General features: G+C 36.1%; 1 long non-coding RNA gene across 1 annotated transcript in view; it reads right to left on the minus strand.

The window, feature by feature from the left end:
* Positions 1-17,309: 17,309 nt before the first annotated feature.
* LOC108526451 (uncharacterized) overlaps positions 17,310-22,812 on the minus strand; it is a 152,672-nt gene continuing 147,169 nt past the window's right edge. Inside the window, exons 2-3 of the long non-coding RNA XR_001884530.1 lie at positions 19,436-19,509; positions 17,310-17,897 (exon numbers count right to left, since the gene is read on the minus strand). This is a non-coding gene — a long non-coding RNA (uncharacterized LOC108526451). The remainder of the gene's footprint in view (positions 17,898-19,435; positions 19,510-22,812) is intronic.

Here is a 22,812-nt window from a genome sequence, read left to right on the forward strand (position 1 = left end):
TTTGTTAATGTATAGAACTAGATTGTAATACTACATGTTTCACAGGATTTTTGTTAAAATTAAGTGGAATAATTTGTGAAAGGTTAGGCTCAATATCTGGTAAACAGTAGGCTGAGTGGTTCAGGGAGCAGGTTAGTTTTGTTAATCTATCGATTACCTTTGTGTTTAGGACAATGCCTGGGACACTGTGGGAACTCAATTATAATTGTTCATTGAATCAATGAGTATATGAATAAAATCTGCTTTCTATTTTTGACATCTAATCAGGGATTATTAGTACAAAGACACAGAATTGGGGATGGAGATAAATCAATGAATAAATCAACGAAAATGAAAGAAGAGTCATCGTATAGAAATATCAAGAACAATAAATATACAGGTAGTTAAAGTAATATTTGTTTGGAGGACATAACTAATTTAAAGAGAAATTCTGTCTTTACACATTAGGTTTATCTATTACTAAAAATAGTAGTTATCTATCTCCTTAAAATGTTGACTGCCTAAAGTTCTAGAACGTAGAGGGAGAACTGTAATTTTGTTTTGTTTTCATTTTTAGTTTCTATGTGTTAACAAAATACTACTGCAAAAATGTCCTCCACTGACTTTAACTGATATCCAGTAAATGTGTAATAGTAGCAACTGGAGTCAAACCTAGATTTACAAGTGACATATGATTAGAAAAAGGGAAGTAGAGATACACATTAAATATAATAATCTGTCACCTAATATATGGAAAAACTAAAAATACTTTTCATGGTAGGAAAAGGACAACTTCTCAGACAATGGTCCTTTCTTACACTTGAAAACATCAGCCCGGCACGGTGGCTCAAGCCTGTAATCCCAGCACTTTGGGAGGCTGAGACAGGCGGATCACGAGGTCAGGAGATCGAGACCCTCCTGGCTAACACAGTGAAACCCCGTCTCTACTAAAAAAAAATACAAAAAACTAGCCGGGCGAGGTGGCGGGCGCCTGTAGTCCCAGCTACTCGGGAGGCTGAGGCAGGAGAATGGCGTAAACCCGGGAGGCGGAGCTTGCAGTGAGCTGAGATCCGGCCACTGCACTCCAGCCCGGGTGACAGAGCAAGACTCTGTCTCAAAAAAAAAAAAAAAAAAAAAAAAAAAAAATCAGCAGTGATAGATGACCTTAAGAGGCTGTCTGTATTCACTTTCTAGTCATCCTGAAGGCCTCTTGTATGTTTCTTAAAATAGTTAACGAAGAAAAGCCTTGAAAAGAATTATAGCAATATCCATGGTCCTAAGTTTAGAAATCAATTGCATCTAATGAAAGAAACCTGACAAGCTGGCTTAATATTCAATATATGAGCTTGTTTTCCCATTTGGCTCACATTTAAGGCACATAGAGTGTGCTTTTCAGGGAATGATACATTTGTGGAGTAAAGATGATACTTAGCAAATATTCCTCGGGACAGATCTTTCAAATGTATGTCCAATTTAGAACTTTGCTGCAAGTTGACTGTGTGGATACTGTCAAGGACTGAATGACTGTGTCCCCCTAAAATCATATGTTGAAATCTTAACTCCCACTGTAATGACATTAGGAGATGGGGCCTTTGGAAGATGATTAGGTCATGAAAGTGGAGACTCATAAATGGAATTAACCCCCTTAATTCCATTTATGAATTAAGAAATCCCAAAGAGGTCTCTTGCCTCTTTGCTTAACGTGGTAAGGACATAGCAAGAAGACACACTCTATGAAACAGAAAGTGGACACCCACCAGACACTGAATCTGCCGGCACCTTGCTCTTGGACTTCCCAGCCTCCAGAACTATATGAAATAAACGCTTATTGTTTAAGCCAGCCAACTTACGGTATTTCTGTTACAGCAGCCAAACTGACTAAGACAGATGCTGAACTAGTCTTTCCCATTGCTGATCACACAAAAAAACCTAAAGCACATTTCCGGCCGGGCGCGGCGACTCAAGCCTGTAATCCCAGCACTTTGGGAGGCCGAGACGGGTGGATCACGAGGTCCGGAGATCCAGACCATGCTGGCTAACAAGGTGAAACCCCGTCTCTACTAAAAAATACAAAAAACTAGCTGGGCGACCTGGTGGGCGCCTGTAGTCCCAGCTACTGCGGAGGCTGAGGCAGGAGAATGGCGTAAACCCGGGAGGCAGAGCTTGCAGTGAGCTGAGATCGCGCCACTGCACTCCATCTCAAAAAAAAAAAAAGCACATTTCCACACCTGTTAAAATAGTTCCAGAAATTATGATCATCATTTCCAAGAAAACCAATCTAGATTATTTAAGTCTATATGTTTTCTAAAGAAAGTATGTTAAACATTAATCATTTTTTTGAAGTCACTTTATTCTTTTCAGAATTGAACTGGTCTTTATTTAAATCATGTATCTATTTATTACCACTAAAACTAAATTGACTTATTTTTTAAGAAATAGAAGCAGGGCCCAGAGAGATTTCTGTCCTTGTTTTGCTTTTAAAACCCATTTTCTTTTGCTACTAAAGTGTGCTTTTCACCTTCAAGAGCAGAGGGAGTAAGTTTAATGAACTCCTGCACTCCTTTATATATGGCGGCAACCTGAGTAAATATAGTAAAGATGCAACTAGAAACCTCACACTTCGGAAGATGATGTTAGTGTACAGAATCTGACTATCTATATAACTTAAAACTCTTGGTGGTAAAAATGTATATAGCATCACGAACAATTTTCTGTACCCCAGCACCAAGTCCTGCTTCAGGAAGAATATTCTTCTATCAGTAAGAAAAATTGTTTTTAAGAGAAAATGTTTATATACCAATACATATCTTGTGTTTTTGCTCCTTATCTAATATTTTAGACTTTCTCTTTAAAGACATTTTTCATTCTGCTAGTTGGGATTTATCCAGATCTCAGTTAAATCACTTATAGTTAAAGGCACTTTTAGAGATTTATAAGGTTAAGGACTTTCGATGATGTAGACATTGTATTCAGTATCTAAAAGTTTTTGTTCCTATAAGTCAAGTATATTAAGTCAAACTTTTAAAACATCCTGGTGTTTATATTAGATAATACATCAGAATAAATTCTGAAGATTTTGAAATAGACTATATATTTACATTCTATATTTTGTAGTTGAATGCGTCTTGTTTGGTTCTGGAGCAAAGTGAGACATAATCTTCCCTAAATTAAGCATAAATGGCATTCTAAATTCATACCAAACTTATACATGTACTAGTGGCAGTCAAGGAGATACTCCCAACAATATTACACAAAAATTTATATAAGCTTCAAGATTCATTATGGATTTCTGATATGCAAAGCATAATGTATTTTTGAGTAAGAATACAGATGGAAGTTCCATTTTAGCTCAGTTTTACATTTCTCAAATTTACTTTCTCTCTGATGGCTAATTTAACTTTTCAACAAACAAGCACTGATAATAAATATGAAAATAGCTGGGAAAATTGACTACATTGATCTCTGTGGAACTAACAAAGATTCTCTCCTTGACCAAACTCCAGCTGGGCTCCTCTGAGCCTCCTGTTCCACTAGGCTTTGACTTCAACTAGGCCCATAAAGATTTCACAAACACTAACATCATTTCTAACACCTCCAGGCCACATCCTTAAGATGACCCTAGGCCCCCTTTAGAGTGCCTGCTTGAGAAAATTCAAGGCAGCAAAAGATTTTACTATTTGTTTCAGCCAATACCTGAGGACAAAGCCTCTGTCTCCCACTCTCTCTGGGATGATAAATATCTATAATCTCCAGCTAGCAAGCACAGCTGGCCTAACCACAGTCACACTAACTAACCCTTTGTATTTTTTCATATCCTTGACTCTACCAAATTCATGCTCACCTCCTTTCCTATTTACTCCCTTGCTCTCTCTTTAGAATTTCCTGTCACCTCTGTACAAATCAAAGTTGAGTTCAGTCCACAATGAACTCTTTTTTCTATTGCAATAATTATTACTGATTGAAATGAGTCCTTACCATTTTAACTAGTGTCCACCTTTATCATTGATAAAATAATTTCTTTATGTAGGATCCAGCATAATGGGAGAAATGAGCCAAATAGCTACCCACAAAGATAACGTTTTTCAATATTGATTGTATCTAGATGCCACGGAACAATTGGCATCACTTATGGGTTCACCCTTTCCAACCTTGGCAATCCATTTTACATTGCCCTCTGTCTCATTATTGACAGAGAGCTTTTCAAACTGCTGAGCCTCTGTTTGTGTTTCAAATGGAGTTTAAGTTAATTTACCCTTCCTAACTTTCCACAAAAAATATGATAGCCTTATGTTCACACAAACCTACACACAGAGACATGTATGTTCACACTCATACACTTTCATGAAATACTTCTCAAATTAAGATTACCAGCACTCATAGCCTTCCTATGGGCAATGTCCAGAAAAAATCTCTCAGATTGCATACAACAGCAATAATATTAATGGATAACGCATATTTTTCAGGAGAGGATAGAAAATCTGTGAATCATTAAGAAAACAATGTTAGGGCTGGGCGCGGTGGCTCACGCCTGTAATCCCAGCACTCTGGGAGGCCGAGGCGGGCGTATCACGAGGTCAGGAGATCAAGACCATCTTGGCTAACACGGTGAAATCCATCTCCACTGAAAATACAAAAACAAAATTAGTTAGACGTGGTGGCGGGCGCCTGTGGTCCCAGCTACTCGGGAGGCTGAGGCAGGAGAATGGCGTGAACCCGGGAGGCGGAGCTTGCAGTGAGCCGAGATGGCTGCTGCACTCCAGCCTGGGCCACAGAGGGAGACTCCGTCTCAAAAAAACAAACCAACCAACAAACAAAAACAAACAAACAAACAAAAAAAACAAACAAAAAAAAAGGCAGTGTTAGAAATTAAGGTTTGGCACCAGAATACATTGTTTAAGAATAACAGATGTTGTCAAGAAGTTTATTTTTTACCCTTATATTTGTAAGATTAATTGAATGCCAACTGAAATTTCTAGTGGGATTTACTTTTCAATTAAAAAAATGATGTCGCAGTTTATTTACAAGAGTGGTTCTTGAACAGGAATTATTTACCCCCAGAAGACACTGGACAATGTCTGGAGACATTTTTAGTTGTCACAGCCATGCTTATTCCTACTTGTATATAGCGGGTAGAGGCCAGAGTTCCTACTTAGCATTCTCTACTAAATAGTGCCTACAAGAAAGAAGTATCTGGTCCAAAATGTTAAGTTGCCAAGGTTGAGGAATCTTGATTAGAATATGAAGGTCAGAAAAATGACAACAGAAATTTTTTAACAAAGAGTAAAAACATGACGTTCAAATCTAAAATATTATATTGTTCTAATAATTGAGTGATATTGATGTCAGAATTGACAGAAAATTCATTGAATAGGATTGATAAAAAGTGAAACTAACATGTTGTAAACTAATGTAATTTGGTCCAATGTTTCCAGTTTGACAACAAGTACCAGAAACCTTTAAAAAAAAACAATGCATCTGGGGCATGAGCAAAGGCATGAGCAAAGTTGTAAATAAGAATTTGTGTACAGCGATACTAATAGTATTAACATAAATAGAGCAGAGGATGGCCCTAAATAACCATAAAAAATTCAAGGAGAGACTAGTCTTAAAACTCTAAAAATAAATGAAATGCACCTTGCATCTATTATACCTCATTTTCAGTGATTCCTGATCCTCTCACTGTCTTGTCATCATGGCAAACAGTAAGTATAATGATGGACCACGTGCCATGTCCACCCAGGCTCTTCCCTAGAGAATGCTATCTTACTTAATGACTTACCCTCTGTGCATCCTCGCATCTCCCTATCTACCTCTAATCCATTAATGTTTGACCATTTGCTAACTCTTCATGTATTAAGAACTTCCAAAAAAGCTTTTTATTTTATTAATTTATCTGTAATTGACAGATAATAACTGTGTGTATTTCTAAGGTAAAACGTGATATTTTGATTTATGTATACATTGTAGAAAGTTTCAACTGTTGGGAAAAGCTGAGTGTTGGAAGAAGCTGAGGCAGGGAGGGTTTGCGTGTCTGACAAAATGTAAAAGAGTCTTGGAACATGTCCGGGGTCCAGGGTCTAAAACCCCTTGTGGCCTTTGGAACACCAAGCTCTGTGCTAAAGGGTTGGAAGGCTACCCTGATGCACCATAGTCTAAGCCCAGGGCATAAAATCTCTGTGGCTTGGATAGAATCCAGGGTTCCTGGCTCTGGAATGTGTCTAGACTTGCTGGCTCCTTGCTCTTTGCTCTGCCCAGATCGATTGTAAATTGAGTTAAAAGAACCTGCTCTCCATTATCTCAAGTAGCAGAGCAAATGCTAAACCATCACAGCTGTAACTCATGTGCTTAATACAACGTGCCCTTTTGACCTCTACATTCTCACCACCTGTTGGATTACCAATAAATAGCATGGGCTCCCAGCGCTCGGAGCCTTCACAGCCTCCATGACCGCGATGCTCCTGGTCCCACCTTTCTCTCTCAAACTGTCTTTTCTCAGTCCTTGGATTCTGCTAGACTTCGTCGCCCCCATGACCTGGTGTTGGGTCTGATCACACCAACATTCAATCAAGCAAATTAACATATCTATTACCTCATCCTCTTTCCATTTTTTTTGTGGTGAGAATCTTAAAAATTTATTTTTCCAGCAATTTTGAAATATGCAGTACATTATTAACTGTGGTCACCATGCAGTGCAATAGATTATTGCACTAAAAATTATTCCTCCAATCTAAATGAACATTCACACCCTCTGATCAATATCTCCCTTGTTCCTATCCCTTCTCCTCCCCCGCACTTCCCAACCTCTGGTAATCACCTTCCTACTCTGTGTTTCAATGAGACTGACATATTTAGATTCCAGATATAAGTGAGATTATACAGTATCTGTCCTTTTGTCTTACTCCACTTAGCATAATGTTCTGCAGTTTCATCCCTGTTATCACAAAGGAGAGAATTTCCTTTTTTAAGGCTGTATAATATTTCATTGTTCAAAATGGAATACCACATTTTAAAAATCTATTTATCTGTTGATGGACACTTAAGTTGCTTCCATACCTTGACTATTGTTAATAATTCTGAAATAAACACGCGAGTACAGGTATCTCTTCCACATGCCAATTTCAATTCTTTTGGATATATACCCTGTAGTGGGATTGCTGAATCATACAGTAATTCTATTTTTAGTTTTTTGAGGAAATTCCAAACTCTTTTCCAAAATGGCTGTGCTAATTTACATTCCCACTGACAATGTATGAGGGATTCCTTTTCTCCCTCGTCAACACATTATTCTTTTTTTTTTTTTTATTACAGCCACTCTAACAGGAGTGAGATGATACTTCCATGGTTTTAGTTTGCATTTCCCTGATGACTACAGATGTTGAGCATTTTTCATATTCCTGTTGGCCATTTGTATCTCTTCTCTTCAATATGTATGGGCCAAGCACAGTGGCTCACACCTATAATCCCAGCACTTTGGGAGGCCAAGGCAGGCAGATCACTTGAGCTCAGAGGTTCAAGACTAACCTGGGCAACATGGCAAAACTCCATCTCTACCAAAAAAAAAAAAACACAAAAATTTAGCCAGGCATGAATGGTGACATGCGCCTGTGGCCCCAGCTACTCAGGAGTTAGAGGTGAGAGAAGGGATCACTTGAGCCCAGGAGGTAGAGGTTGCAGTGAGCCAAGATCACACCACTGCACTCCAGCTTGAGCAACAGAGTGAGATCCCATCTAAAAAAAAAGAATAAAGAGAAAATGTCTTTTCAGGTTTTGCCTATTTTTTAATAGTTTGTAGACATGTCTAGAGACACTTTCTTGGCAAAGGCAGTACTAGAATTGGACCTAAAGTGGTTAGAACTTTTAGAGGCACCTTTTTTTGGAAAATGTGCACTGTGTAGAAGATTTATGTTTCCCACATGAAATGGGTTTCTTAAATGACCAGTGGTGGAATCTGGGGAAGAAGAAGTTGTATGTGTGATATACGGTAAAAAAAAAAAAAAAAAAAAAAAAAAAAAAAAAAAAAAAAAAAAAAAAAAAAAATTAAATGGTTCATTAAAACAAGGTCACTTTGCACGATCTAGCATACATTGGTATTTTCTTTCTTCATTTAAAGCCTTGTTTAGGAATTTGGATGTTGAAACCATTTAAGATGTGAGTACGTTTGACCTGCTAGAAGACACAAAATAGTTTCTTTTTACATAGAAATTTCATGTCACTAGCTGAATCTGTCAGAAAAAGAAATGAAGGAATCTATAAGTTGCTTTTAGATTGATTTATTGCCACGTTTAAACTAGTTTTACCAGAGAGAATTGTTTTTGCCTCATCAGTGTGACTGAATCAGTGGGCTAGAAAATAAAATTTCTGAGTTCCATTTTTACTATGTGCCAGCAAGGAATTTGAACAAGAAACTTTGTCTAACTCCTTTTATACATACAAAAAGTAAATTTTAAAATGTCTAGCTTTCTGTAGTGATTAATGTTTCATTAACTGACCAAATCTACCAGCTAAAACATAGAGCTGTAATTCACTGAAAACTTCATAAAGATTACATGTCATTTTACAACTGCATTTTAACAGTTTCATTTATTTTGCTTTATTTTAGGAATTATAGAAACATGGTAAATGGAGTACCATTTCAATATGTTTTAGTTTACCAAGGAATACATCATGCATTTTGTCATTGAAGCCTTGTAGAATACCTCTAAACTCAGCAGGCATCTCTTCTAAGTGTCTTTAATAAACTCACTCCGCTACTCTCTGGAAGGTGAAAAGTCTGATCCAAACTCAAACCTCTGATTCTCCTACAAACCTACTATATCAATTGATGACTTTGTTTTTACTTGAATGATATATTAAAATGAGAAGTTTCACCAGAAGGTAATTCCCTTAATTTCCCATGATTTATCTGAATTGTACACATCCTCTGCCCCATTCTCCTCTGAATCCCACCTGCCCCTGACTTCTCCTCTTACCCTTCATCAATAATGTATTTGTCCATGAATTGCTGTTTCTCACTACTATTCATACATATTCGTTCACGTTAAAACATATTTAAAAATATACTTTTTTCCAACCTATGTCCCCATGACACTCAGACTTACCAAAAACATTGTCCTGACTCACACCTTTGTTTGACCCCACTCATTTCCGGATGTCAAACTACAAAGTGGTGAACGAACCCAGGCACAACAGCAGTACAGGTCCAAGCATGAAGATCTCAGTATGTGGACACACACAGAATGCTGGAAGACTACCTTGTTGTTTCTCACATCTTCAATCACAGAATGCAAAACGAGGCTATCTGAACGGGCTTCAGAATTTTCAACTCATCTCTCCTGCCTTTATGCCATGGGATAAAACCCCTTATCACGAATCATCACCCTTCAGGAATACAGAAATGTATGTATATGTATTTAAAGAAATGATAGAAACAGAAAACGGATTTTGTGGGGAAGTAGAAAGACAGACTGTGAATCCATGGTTCTTGCACATTATTGCTTCAATGACCTCTTCACTCCCATTTTTTAAAAAACTGCTCAGAATAACAGTAATAATATCTGACTGTAAAAAGCAGCTGTATAAATAAATTACAATAATTATATTCCATAACTGTAATCTTATTATTACAGAAAGTATTGTAAATGCAGCCATAATATTACAGAGCAAACATTGTGCTATTGAAATGTTAGATATAACGCTCTTCTAGATACAAACTAAAATGTGACTGCATTTTAATACTGTAGCACTTACTAAGAATTACGGAAACTCAGTAGATGAAATACTGTGTTAATATACCATTTAAATGTTAATAGTATTGCATTTTAAACGATGGAATCATTACTTATGAGCATAATAATCAGAATTATCTCCAGAAATGTCTTTTAGACAAGTTCTAATGATGCATTTTTAAAAATTTACTGAATATAGAATAACTTTGTCCTCAGCGCTTTTGATAATTTACTAGTGATGTAATTTTTCAAGTTTGTTTACTCATAATAAATTCAAGCATCTATGCAAGAAATACATTTATATAAAAATCACATGATACAAGAAAAGAAGAACATGACAAATGCTTCAAATTGTGATTCTAATCTAACACAAAACATCACAAACCCTCTGCACTTTACAAAAACACAGATCATAGTTTTATGAGCTATGGGACCATAAAAATGTCAGTAATATTAGAAAGTTTTTTCCCCTGTATTGCATATTTTAAATAATTTTTTACATATCTTTATCTCTGAATTTTTATTTGTGGACACATAGCTTCCAAACGATGGGGGTTACAGTCCATCAAATTAGAACATTTAGTTTATTTTCAATATGTTTGATGAATCTACATATGTGGAAATATTTTGATCAATTTGATTGAAGTATAATTTATGTCCAGTAAATTGAGTTCTCTTAATTGGCAGTTTAATTAATTTTAACAGTTGATGCACTGGGGAAGCCACTGCTATAATCAAATTACAGAACATTTTATTAGCCTACAAAGCCTCCTCCCGCCTCTTTGCAGGGCCCCTGTGCCTCCACGACCCTGATCCATCCTAGATGACTACGGGTCTGTTCTCTGTTGCTACAGACTAATTGCATTTTTTTTAGAATTGTGTATAAAGAAAATCATATCGTAAGTTTTGAATCTGGTTCAGTGATTTTTGAGACAGACACATGTTGTTTTCTGATTCAGTTTTACATTTCATTTTATTGATTAGTATTATTCTATTGTTTAAATCTACAAAATATTTTTATCCATTCTTTTGACAGACATTTGGGCTGCTACCAAATTTTAGCTATTATGAATAAAGCTTCCATAAATATTCTTGTAGAAATCCATCTTTAGACATAAACTTTCATTTATGCGTTTGTATTAATAGAAGTGCAGTTTTGCCTCAAAAGTATGTATATAATTGACTGTGTAAGAAATTTCTAAAGAACTTCCAAAGTTTTAGTAATCTTTTATACAATCACCAGCAATCATTGAGAATTCTATTTGTAACTTTTCACACATTTACTGTTGCCAATGTTTCTAATTTTAGTCCTAGTGGGTATTAGATGACACGTAACTATGATTTTAATTTACATTTTCTGATAACTCACGTGCTTTTTATATTTGGCCATTTGTGTATCTTGCTTTGTGAGAATGCTAACTCAAAGTCTAACATAATTGCTCATTTTATATTGACTTATGTGATAGTGTGGGCCTTCCAAAAAGCAAATGCTAAAATGAGATTATACACGCAAAGATTTTTTGGGGAAACAGCTGTGGGGAAAAAAATAGAGCCACAGAAAGCAGGGCAATCTTTAGATCACAATGCTGGTCTGACACCTGTGAAGGAAAGGAAATGGGAAGGAAAGAGAATTGGATAGGAAGAGTCTCAGACCACTGCAGCACCATATGAAAAAGACTTAGAAGAGTTGATGGGGAGTCCTGAAACCAAAGTAATCCACTAAGGAGTCCCCCATCTCATGGGAATGGGCCTGCATTAGCACGGCTGGTGTGCTCCACCATGGGTAGACCCAGCAGTGACCAACGTTGCCTCAGGGCAAATGTGAGACAGCAGCAGAGGCCTGCAGTCAGTTGTACCTTCTCAGCAAGAGATTACAGCCCCCACTTCCCACTCCACCCCACAAACCTTCTTTCTGCAGGTTCTAGCAATACTCCTCTGCGGTGCAAGTGCCTCTCCCTCTCTCTCTGAGGGGAAATGGAGAAGAGGAAAGTTGGTGGAACTAACTGCTGACCTGTTTGAATATTTATGCTCAGGGCCACACTGCTACTCCTTCCATTTCTCCTCCATTATTCATTTTAAAGTCTTCTCATCCTCGCTCTCACCTTGGCAGGTCTTACTGACTAATCTGGTGTGGCCCAAACTATTATCTCTGCAGTATCTGAGCCCTGGAAATCACACTCTTATCAGGCCAGTATTGCTGTATGTATTTAGTACCCAGAGGCACCTAGTACATCACCTGGGTTCAGCACATCTACAGCCACCTGCGCTCACTGATTGGAAGCAGTGTTACCTCTTCTTGTCTACCAGAGTCAATTGCCTCTGATTTATGGTGGCTTCTCTTCTCACCTGCTGGTTCCTGGTCACAAAAAGTCCAAAGAACCCTGGCAGTTGCCATAACCTGTGGCCCAGTGGAATTCTTTATTTGACTCTGGCAAGAGTGTGCCCCACTGGGAACCATGACCTTGAGTTCAATGGAAATCGGAGTTGTGCGAATGCATAACACGAACCATCTCAGTCTTATGGACTGATTGTATATCACTTTTCATTCCTTGGCATTCTTTTTTATTGAGAACAATGAACCATATAAATCTTTAATGTATGCATGCAATGCAACCACAAGGATAACATCCATTCTTTCAGAGCGTTGCCTCTAAACTGGCATTTTAACTGTGCTTTTAGAAGGCTGTGTCAGAGCCCTATGGGGCCAGCTGCTTCAGGATAATGCATTATGTATTACAACCATTGCATTTCATGATCATGGATGACTTGAGGTCTTAGGCCATGCAGTAAAGAAGAGAAAGCAATAATAGTGTAAAAATTAAAAAGAAAGATGTAAAAGTGTCTGCATAGAATGAATATGCTATCTTCTTAGTAGAACACGTTAAATAATCTACTTAAAGAAACCAATTGAAACTATTTAGTTGGTTTAGCAGAGCAACAGGGCATAACGGCAATATACAAAAATCAATTGTAATTCTATATACTGATAATAAACAAATGGAAATTTAAATTAAAATCACAACATAATTGCATGAAAAAACATGAAATACTTAAAATATCCAACAACATATGTGCAATGGATATTTGCACATATTCGTTGTGCAATTATCTTGAAATGATAAGATTGAAATGATAAAACATTGCTTAGAGACACTAAATAAAACATAAACAATGTAGATGTTTAAGCTATTCATGGATTGAAAGACAATAGTAAGAAATTAGGTTTCTCTAAATTAATCTATAGATTCAACTCAATCCGTTTTCAAATCTAGGAAGGACCTTATTTTACAATTACTTTTTTTTAAATAAATTGACAAACTAAGTCCAAAATTTACATGGAATTATAAGCAACTAAAATAGCCTCAAGAATTTTGAAAATTAAGAACAAATGTGGGCCGGGCGCAGTGGCTCAAGCCTGTAATCCCAGCACTTTGGGAGGCCGAGACGGGCGGATCACGAGGTCAGGAGATCGAGACCATCCCGGCTAATACGGTGAAACCCTGTCTCTACTTAACAATACAAAAAACTAGCAGGGCGACGAGGCGGGAGCCTGTAGTCCCAGCTACTCGGGAGGCTGAGGCAGGAGAATGGCGTAAACCCGGGAGGCGGAGCTTGCAGTGAGCTGAGATCCGGCCACTGCACTCCAGCCTGGGTGGCAGAGCAAGACTCCGTCTCAAAAAAAAAAAAAAAAAAAAAAAAAAAAATGTGAAGTACTCATACATCTAATTTTAAAATTTACTATAAAGTACCATAAGTCAGCCAGTGCAGCATTGACATAAGGCTAGACATATAGAACAACAGAAAAGGATGGAAGCAGTGATATGTAAAATACTAACTTGAAATGGATCATAGGCCTGTACAGAAAACCTAAAACTATAAATCTTCCATAACAAAACACAGGGGAAAAGAATTGTCCTCAGCTTAGGCAAAGATTTATTAGGCAAAAAAAGCATTTGGTTAAAAAATTAAAAAGCATTAATCATAAAAGAAAAAATTCATAAATTACACTCCATCAAAATTTAAAACTCCTGCTTCTGAAATATTCTAAACATGAAAAAACAAAAGACATACCAGAGAAAATATATGTACTTATCTGTTAAAAAGNATATAGAACAACAGAAAAGGATGGAAGCAGTGATATGTAAAATACTAACTTGAAATGGATCATAGGCCTGTACAGAAAACCTAAAACTATAAATCTTCCATAACAAAACACAGGGGAAAAGAATTGTCCTCAGCTTAGGCAAAGATTTATTAGGCAAAAAAAGCATTTGGTTAAAAAATTAAAAGCATTAATCATAAAAGAAAAAATTCATAAATTACACTCCATCAAAATTTAAAACTCCTGCTTCTGAAATATTCTAAACATGAAAAAACAAAAGACATACCAGAGAAAATATATGTACTTATCTGTTAAAAAGCTTTTATCCAGAATAAAGACTTCTTTCTGACTCATTAACATGACAAATAATTTAAGAAAGAATTGGAAAGAGAAATAAGAAGAGATAACCATTAAAGATTTATAAATGGCAAAAAAAAAAAAAAAAAGCACACAAAGCCCTGATCAACTTCATTAGTTGAAATGCAAATTGAAACCTCAGTGAGATAACACTACACATGCTATAGAATGATTAAAATTAAAAAGACTCGTCAAAGCAAACATTGATAAGGATGACTTCTGGTGGGAATGCAAAATGGCACAGTCACTTTGGAAACTATTTTGTTAATTCCTTGGATAGTTAAACATATACTTGTCAAATGATTTACCAATATCACTTTTAGACATTTACTCAAGAAAAATGAACACATATGCTCCCTGACGCATGTGAATATTCACAGAACTAGAAAGTGACGTGGCCATACCACACCTTGTCTATCACACATGAATAAGCAAAAAAATGACACATCCATACAATACTGCTCAGCAATGAAAAGGAAGGAAATATTGATATGCAAAATATCAATATCTTTTTGTGAAAGAAGCCTGCCACAAGAGACATTGTATTGTATAATTCCACTTATACAAAATTCTAGAAAAAAGTAAAACTATAGTGAAGAAACATCATCAATTATTGCAAGAGATGGGAGCAGGAAATTGACTAATGGGACATGGAGAAACTGACGGGTGAGGGCAATTTCCCACATCTTTGATTCTGATGATATTTAACTAATGATATATATGTCACAAATCATCTAAACATATACATAAAATTGGTGAATATTTCTATGTATGTCAGACCACATGAATGGTGATTTAAAACAAAAGCACATTATCAACGTTGTCATAATGAACCTCTAGAGGGGTTCAGTTTAGCTAGAACTAATGCAAGCATACACAATACCTTCCAGAATTCCTGCCTAAGGACAGGTGACCAGAGCACTTGTTCAGCAGCTTTCAGCCCCAGCGTGTTTGTTACTTAACCTTGTCCATCATAGCTATGCAGGTTCTTGAGACAAGGCCCTGAAGCAGGAAGAAGAAAGACATCTGCTATTCACAGAGACTGGATTCTTGTCCTGATTAAAAATATTGTTTTCTTTCTTCCTATTTAAAAAGTTGGCCCTTATCTAGATGAAGTCAAAGTCTTGGTTTACAGCCAAAATAAAAGAGGGTTAAAAATCAGGAGTTTTGCCACAATGAGATACCATCTCACACCAGTCACAATGGCTATTATTAAAGTCAGGAAACAATAGATGCTGATGAGGCTGTGAAGAAATAGAAATGCTTTTACCCTGTTGGTCGAATGTAAATTAGCTCAACCATTGTGGATGACCGTATGGCAATTCCTCAAGGATTTAGAACCAGAAATACCATTTTGTCCAGCAATCCCATTACTGGGCATATACCCAAAGTAATATAAATCATTCTACTATAAAGACACATGCACACGTATGTTTATTTCAGCACTATTTACAATAGCAAAGACATGGAACCAACTCAAATGCTCATCAATGATAGACTGGTTAAACAAAATGTGGCACATATACACCATCCATACTATGCAACCATAAAAGGGAATGAGATTATGTCCTTTACAGGGACGTGGATGAAACTGGAAGCCATCATCCTCACAAACTAACACAAGAACAGAAACCCAAACACCTCATGTTCTCACTCAAGTGGGAGCTGAACAATGAGAACACATGGACACAGAGAAGAGAAGGAAGCAACCTACACCAGGGTCTGTTGAGGGGCGAGGGGAGGGAACACAGAGGATGAGTCAATAGGTGCAGCAAACCACCATGGCACACGTATACCTATGTAACTAACCTGAATGTTCCGCACATGTATCCCATTTTTTTTGTTTCTTTAAGAAGAAATAAAGAAAAAAAAGCATCAGAAGTTTTGGTTGTAATATCAAATTTGCCACTAACTAGCTATACATATTGCAAGAAGTCAGTTTTATTTCTATGTCAATTTTGTCTCATTTGTAAATACAGAAGTTGAGTAGTTGTATTCAACATTTTTTAAAAAACTAATAATACTGGTGTGTTGCAAATCCAACCAAATTTACTCAACCATAATTTATTTGACCACCACTATTGGGGGTGTGTGTATGTTTGTGTGTATATATACATACATATATTCATACATACATACATATATATACATACATACACATACATACATACATATATTCACATATATACACACATCTGCAAATATATGCTAATGAGAACTTCAGATACATGACAATTTTCGTATCTCAGTGATATAACTACAGACAAAAGCAAATAAACTAATCATTTAGTCTACACAGTTTTATCATGGCTAAATGTTCATTTTCCATTAGCGATTTTGAAATATCAAAAACCAGTTGCTGAGCTCTCTCCATTAGTAATTATTGCCTACCAGTAAGATCTGTCCACTTATGGAAACGAATGTATATGTAATCCCTAAAGGCCCTTCCCCAAATTTCTGATTATCTGATGTTATGTCTCTTGATTGCTCTCCAAAGATAGATAAAAACAAAGTAAACTATGGATCTTATAAAATATAGCATTTGTAATACAATAGTATTAGTAAATTCACGTAAAAAGGAAAACCATGAACCAATTCAATTGCATTTAATACAAAATGTTTACTGTATTTCCAGTTGAGACACCCTCTGAAGAACAGATCAGAACTGTTTTGACTTTGACCATTTGCTGTTACCCATAGGCTTTTAAGCATAGCATTATTTTCCCTTCACTGTGACAAACTGCACAAGAGAAATGGAATGTGTATGGGATTTTGTGTCATCTTCCATGGATTTGATAACTATAGATTTCCCATATTCTGCCACACTTTTGTGTTTTCAAGGTCCTTATTTTCATAAATAAAAAAATGCTGCAGCTTATCATAAGAATTACCAACAACTAAATCTAGACAGGAAATCAAACAGAGGATTATTCAGTGAGCTACAAAGCCATTAACTGGGATTTTGGAGTGTGTGAATGATTTTTCAGAGAAACTAAAACATGAAGCCAGACTGTAGTAGGTAACTTCCATTACAACCCTCAGTGATCCCCACCCACTTCCGGGTATTCCGTCCTTTGTGACATCTCCTCCCCTTGAGTGTGGGTTAGACCTAGTGACTTGCATCTAATGAGCAGGATACAGCGTAAATGATTGGATGGCACTTCTGAGGTTAGAATTTTGCTTCTATCTTAGATGATCTCTTCTACTCTTAATTGTTTGCTTGGAGGGAAGCCAGTTACCATATTTTCACCTGCCCTATGGAGAGGTCACATGGCAGGAAATGAACTCAGAGAGATCTCCAGCTAATAACCAGCAAAATCCTGGTGTTTGACAGTAAGCATTTGAGTGAGCTTGGAAATGGGTCTTCTGTGGCCTGGCAATGACCAGGTGAATCACCTTCAAAGCAGATCCTTCTTCTTTCAGGTGAGCCTTGAAAGGACTGTGGCCCTGGCCATCACCTTGATTTCGGCCTTGTGAGAGACACTGGACCACAAACACATAACTAAGCCACACAGAGATCCCTGATCCAGAGAAATCATGAAACAATAGCTGTTCATTATTTTAAGTTGCTAAGTTCCGGGACAATTTGTTACACAGCAATAGGCAACGAATACTCCTTGGTTCTTCCAGTAAAAAAAATCACTTACACAAGATCCACAGTTCCTGATGACAGCATCAGATACCAAAGCCTATTTCTGTAGTAAAGAGACTGAAGCCTCAGCAGTTTTATTCAGCTGTGTGGGGCCAAATAAAGAGAAAATGGCATTTAAGGCAGATCACTTTTTCTGTAAGTCTTAGCTCATTTGCTTTAACTGAGAATTTGGCTAATCGCAACCATTTTAGAGCAATCTTAATTATTACAGTATTCTGTCATAATGCTTTGGTTCATTTATTGTAAATCTGTAGAAAGAAGCTATTTTTTGAAGATTTGTGCAGTTTCTCATAATCAGATAAATAGTCACCTGGAAAATAACTTGAGAATTTCTGCCTTCTAGCTTTCTTTTCCGAACAGATAAGGATAAATAATAATATTCATTGTAATATTTTGGTGATCAGACATTCTAATTTATATAGAATGATTTAGACAAGTACCGGAAGTACATTGGGAGCTTATGACCATTCACAGGTACTCTCTGCTCACCTAACTAGTGTGTATCTCTTGCAAAGTGTTTGTGTTTATTTGATAATTAGAAAAACTCAAATGACCTGCCCAGCTCCTACCCCCACATTTTTTTGATTTTTAGCAGCTAGGCTTTCTAACAATCGGTGTTCACACCCATTTCCATTTGAGGCTCTATCATCATACCTGACCCTGGGAAAGCTAGTGGCAGGACACACACACACACACACACACACACACACACACACACGAACATATGATCTTGTGCATTGCCTACAATCTCTACATTGAATCATTCTCCTATCTTGTCCCCTCTGACCTTGGGCACTAATTTCTAATTCTTCATGTCCTACTTTGTGTCCACATTACTTCTCTAAACTCTTCTCAATTATCAAGATGTAGCTTAAACATCACATTTTATTTGGCCTTTTAAAAATCTCTCACCCTCATACATAAAAAGAATTACTAAATTCTCAGTACCCAGACACGTTTTTAAACTTTATTGTAGCATTTATAACATCTTGTCTTATTTCATAGATATTTACACATCTGTGTGTGTGAGTGTATGTGTGTACATGTGTGTGCACACATGTCCTGCATTAACCTATAAACCCCTTGAGGGCAGGAGCAATTTCTGAATCATTTTGCTTGTATTTGTGTAGGTCGATTGTGGAGAGTGCCTTCTGATCACTCTTCTCTGTTCCATTTCTCCCTTTACTATGACATTGCATATCCTTCCATTTACTTTTGTTCTTTCTGATTTTTTTCTAAACAACTTTGTGATTTTGTGTAAGAATTGTATATAAAATAGCATTCTTTTAGAAAAATATATCAGCTTGTATTTTCAGTGCACATAATTTGGGACCCATCTCATCCACACTTTTTTTGTGCCATCTGTGATTCTTCAGCAACCTAAGTGCCCACGTATGTAGGTTAAACACAGATAATTCTTTGTCTTTTCCGATCAACTGCCACAAACTGCCTAATTACTGGGCCTGATCCTGTTATTATTGTCACAAGGCTGTCCTTAGCAATGCTGTCTTTATCTGCTTAGTGACTCCCTATTACCAGCTGATTGTTCTTTCTGCTATGCACTGATTACGATTTCTGGCTTCCCATAGCCACTGAAACAGTACAATTTCTCAAAATTACCTTAACAGGCCTGCGTAGACTGTGTATGTCTCCTCATACTCTTCTGGGGTTATCTTTCAGAGCATCAGTATGTTCTGCAAAAATAAGGGGTTAAGTAAATATATACATTTGTATTAATAATAATCGATGTGACACAAAAACATGTCTTATCTATTTTTAAAATTGCCACATTATAAATGTCAAGTACCTTCCAATTCAGCAATTGGGTTATGAAAATTAAATCATGAATGTTATATTTTATATCAATTTCATTCTCAGTAGGGAATATTGCAATTGACATTAAGGCAAAATAGGAAAGAGTAACACGGGACATGGGAAGCACAAAGGAACAATTTATTAACAAGCACATTACATTTTGCTATTCTCTAACATAAAATTGAAATGTCATTTACAAAAAGAAATATGATGTGAGGGACTTTATACTCTAAAGTCATTGGGAACAAAGATTATGAAATCATGTACACACATGTACGTGTATATACATATACGTATATGTGTATAGGTATATAGATGATAAATAGATAGGCAGAGAGATAAAAAATAATAAATAGATATTAAAGTAGGAGAGAGGCACATCTGTCCCTGACCTCCGGAGAGGACTGAAAATGAATGGATTAAGTTTAATAAATCTGAAGTCAAGGAAATGTGCCTGATGATTTGTTCTTGAACAATGTTCCTGCAGATGAAACTTCTCCATTTAACATATTCACCCCTCTAAGGCAGGCAGCAACTCCATGAAACGGCATGGATGGAGGGGAGAGAGGGCAGTTGGGGTGTGGTGAGAGAAAACTCAGACTCTAAGCTCCAGTTCCTGACAGCCAGAAGCATCTACTGAAGGCTCTGTTTGCCTTGTTTGGGACCTTCTCTTCCATTACATTTCTATTATAAGATAACATAAGCTTAGTTTCTGAGGTCTGGCCTGGGGATTCTCAACAGTAACTCTCTGTAAAACTATCTGGCAATGGCCATGCAGTGATGAAAACAATTCATTGTATCCCTTTGCTGAAATCAAAGACACCCCAGAATCCCCTTCAATATTTGAATGGCTCAAGCCATGCCAGTAGAACAATGGGAATTCTGCCCCACAAACTAGTCTTGTAGTAGTTTTAATAGTGAACATTATGAGTGCTCCTTTTTAGTATTTTAGCCACGTCTCTACTATAACACAACACTTTATTGAAAATATTTGTGTATCTCAGGTAAGAGACTGCAAATTCTCAGTCTCTTATAGACTATCTCTAATTTATTTTCCTATTGTTGAAACCTAGTCTCTTCCATACATATAGTAGAGACTCAGTATTTCTGTTAAATGAATGAATAAAGGCCAGCTATGGAATACATGCATACCTCTCCCTATAGATAAATATATACTCATATGTTTGCAGACATTGCCCATATTGAGGTTTCTACAACTGATAAGATTTTTATATTTGTAGTGTGTCTTTTCTCTCAAAAGTTGTTTTAGATGAGTAGTAGTTTAGAGCCAGTATAATTAATGCCAATATAAATAAATGAGGGAAACAGATCATATGGCTAATAAATATTTCCATTTTGAGATTTTGTAAATATGAAAGTATTTACACAAATTTTTTGTACATTTGTTTAATGGAAAATGACAGCACATCCTATACCATCAAATCCCACAAAATGCAGAATTAGAAAGATTTACAATTCATCGACTGCTAAAGTTAGATATAGTATGAACCTGATCAATTTGAAGAAACTGTTCAGGTCAAAAAAAGTACCAATAGATGACTAAATAAAGACAAATTATAGGCACAAAGAGTCTCAAATTTATAGACATACATAAATATTTTTAAACTTTCAGGAACAATATTGTAAATGATCTAAGAATTTTCCACTGAGTCCTTTATTCAATGTTTAAGATATATTGTGCATAAATTATTCAAATATGTACTTTTATAATTTGTTATATATTTTACCTTATGGCATTTCCTTATTAGTGTGAACAAATAAATAGTATTTTCTACTTCCTTTCCTACTAAATTTCTTTGTTCAATAAATACTTTCTTATTCCAACAATTTGTTCCTAGAATATTTATTATTAATGTGTTTCATTATAATGCCATAAAGCAGACATAAAACTTTTAATTTTTCATATACATGTATGAGTCTAACAATATTTATAAAAATATGTATACATATGCACCAGAATTATACATTATGCAACTCATGTATAAATTATTCCTAAACAATAAACATGGAGAGCATATTAGAAGAAAAAGTTAAAATTTATGAAACTCTCTAAAGGACAAAGTAAAATGCAAATTAAATGCAGAGTTCGTGTATTTTCAAAGTAATAAAAAGTATAACAAGACAGAATATTAAGAAAAATTTTCCATTTAGTTTTACTGTGTCAACAAAAAACAAATTTTTCATACTTATTACTTTTCAGGGATTCTAATTCACTGGATTTTTTAAATTATGGGAAATAAATAGTATTGATTGCAGCGTAATAACATATTTTTACGGTCTGTTTATGCACAGTGTGTTTCAAAATCGTTAATTTCTTTTTTTCTTGTAGAACTTAACTATACTCCTACCTAGAGATACCATTGTGTATGTACGACAATGCTATGAACTCACAGATTCTTCCTGATTAATAGTTTTTTATTTTGTTCCAGAAATAACAACAAAAGTAACATGGAAAAAAAATGAAGAGGAATGTTTTCCTCCTCCAATCCGGATAGCTCATTCTTTCTTATCCCCTCTGAAAATTTTATTCTTCTCTATTTTCCCAAAATTCAGCTCACATTCAGCTCATCTTCCCTGAATTCCCTGTTTTCTTTCACCATTTTTCTTGATTTTAGGGAGCCCTTCTTCTACATGCATATATCATGTAATTGGACTTTCATTTAGCATTTTCCTTTCTTCTTTGTAATACGATTCCTATATCCTTTTATCCTTGGATTGCAAAGTCCAGAATGTCAGGCTGAACTCATTTCCCTATCCTTCCATATTTACTACACTGTGTTCCACAGAGTTCATGCAATACAGATCTGCTGCATTCTTATTGCTATTTTACTATTTCCATCAGCATTGATGTGGAAAACACAAATTGTGCAAATGATTTTTTTTATTATTATTATACTTTAAGTTCTAGGGTACATGTGCATAACGTGCAGGTTTGTTACATATGTATACTTGTGCCATGTTGGTGTGCTGCACCCATCAACTCGTCAGCACCCATCAATTCATCATTTATATCATGTATAACTCCCAATGCAATCCCTTCCCCCTCCCCCTCCCCCCTCCCCATGATAGGCCCCAGTGTGTGATGTTCCCCTTCCCGAGTCCAAGTGATCTCATTGTTCAGTTCCCACCTATGAGTGAGAACATGCGGTGTTTGGTTTTCT

This window comes from Rhinopithecus bieti, unplaced genomic scaffold (assembly GCF_001698545.2).
Source record: "Rhinopithecus bieti isolate Rb0 unplaced genomic scaffold, ASM169854v2 scaffold_2888, whole genome shotgun sequence".
In the NCBI taxonomy this organism is placed as follows: Eukaryota; Metazoa; Chordata; class Mammalia; order Primates; family Cercopithecidae; genus Rhinopithecus; species Rhinopithecus bieti.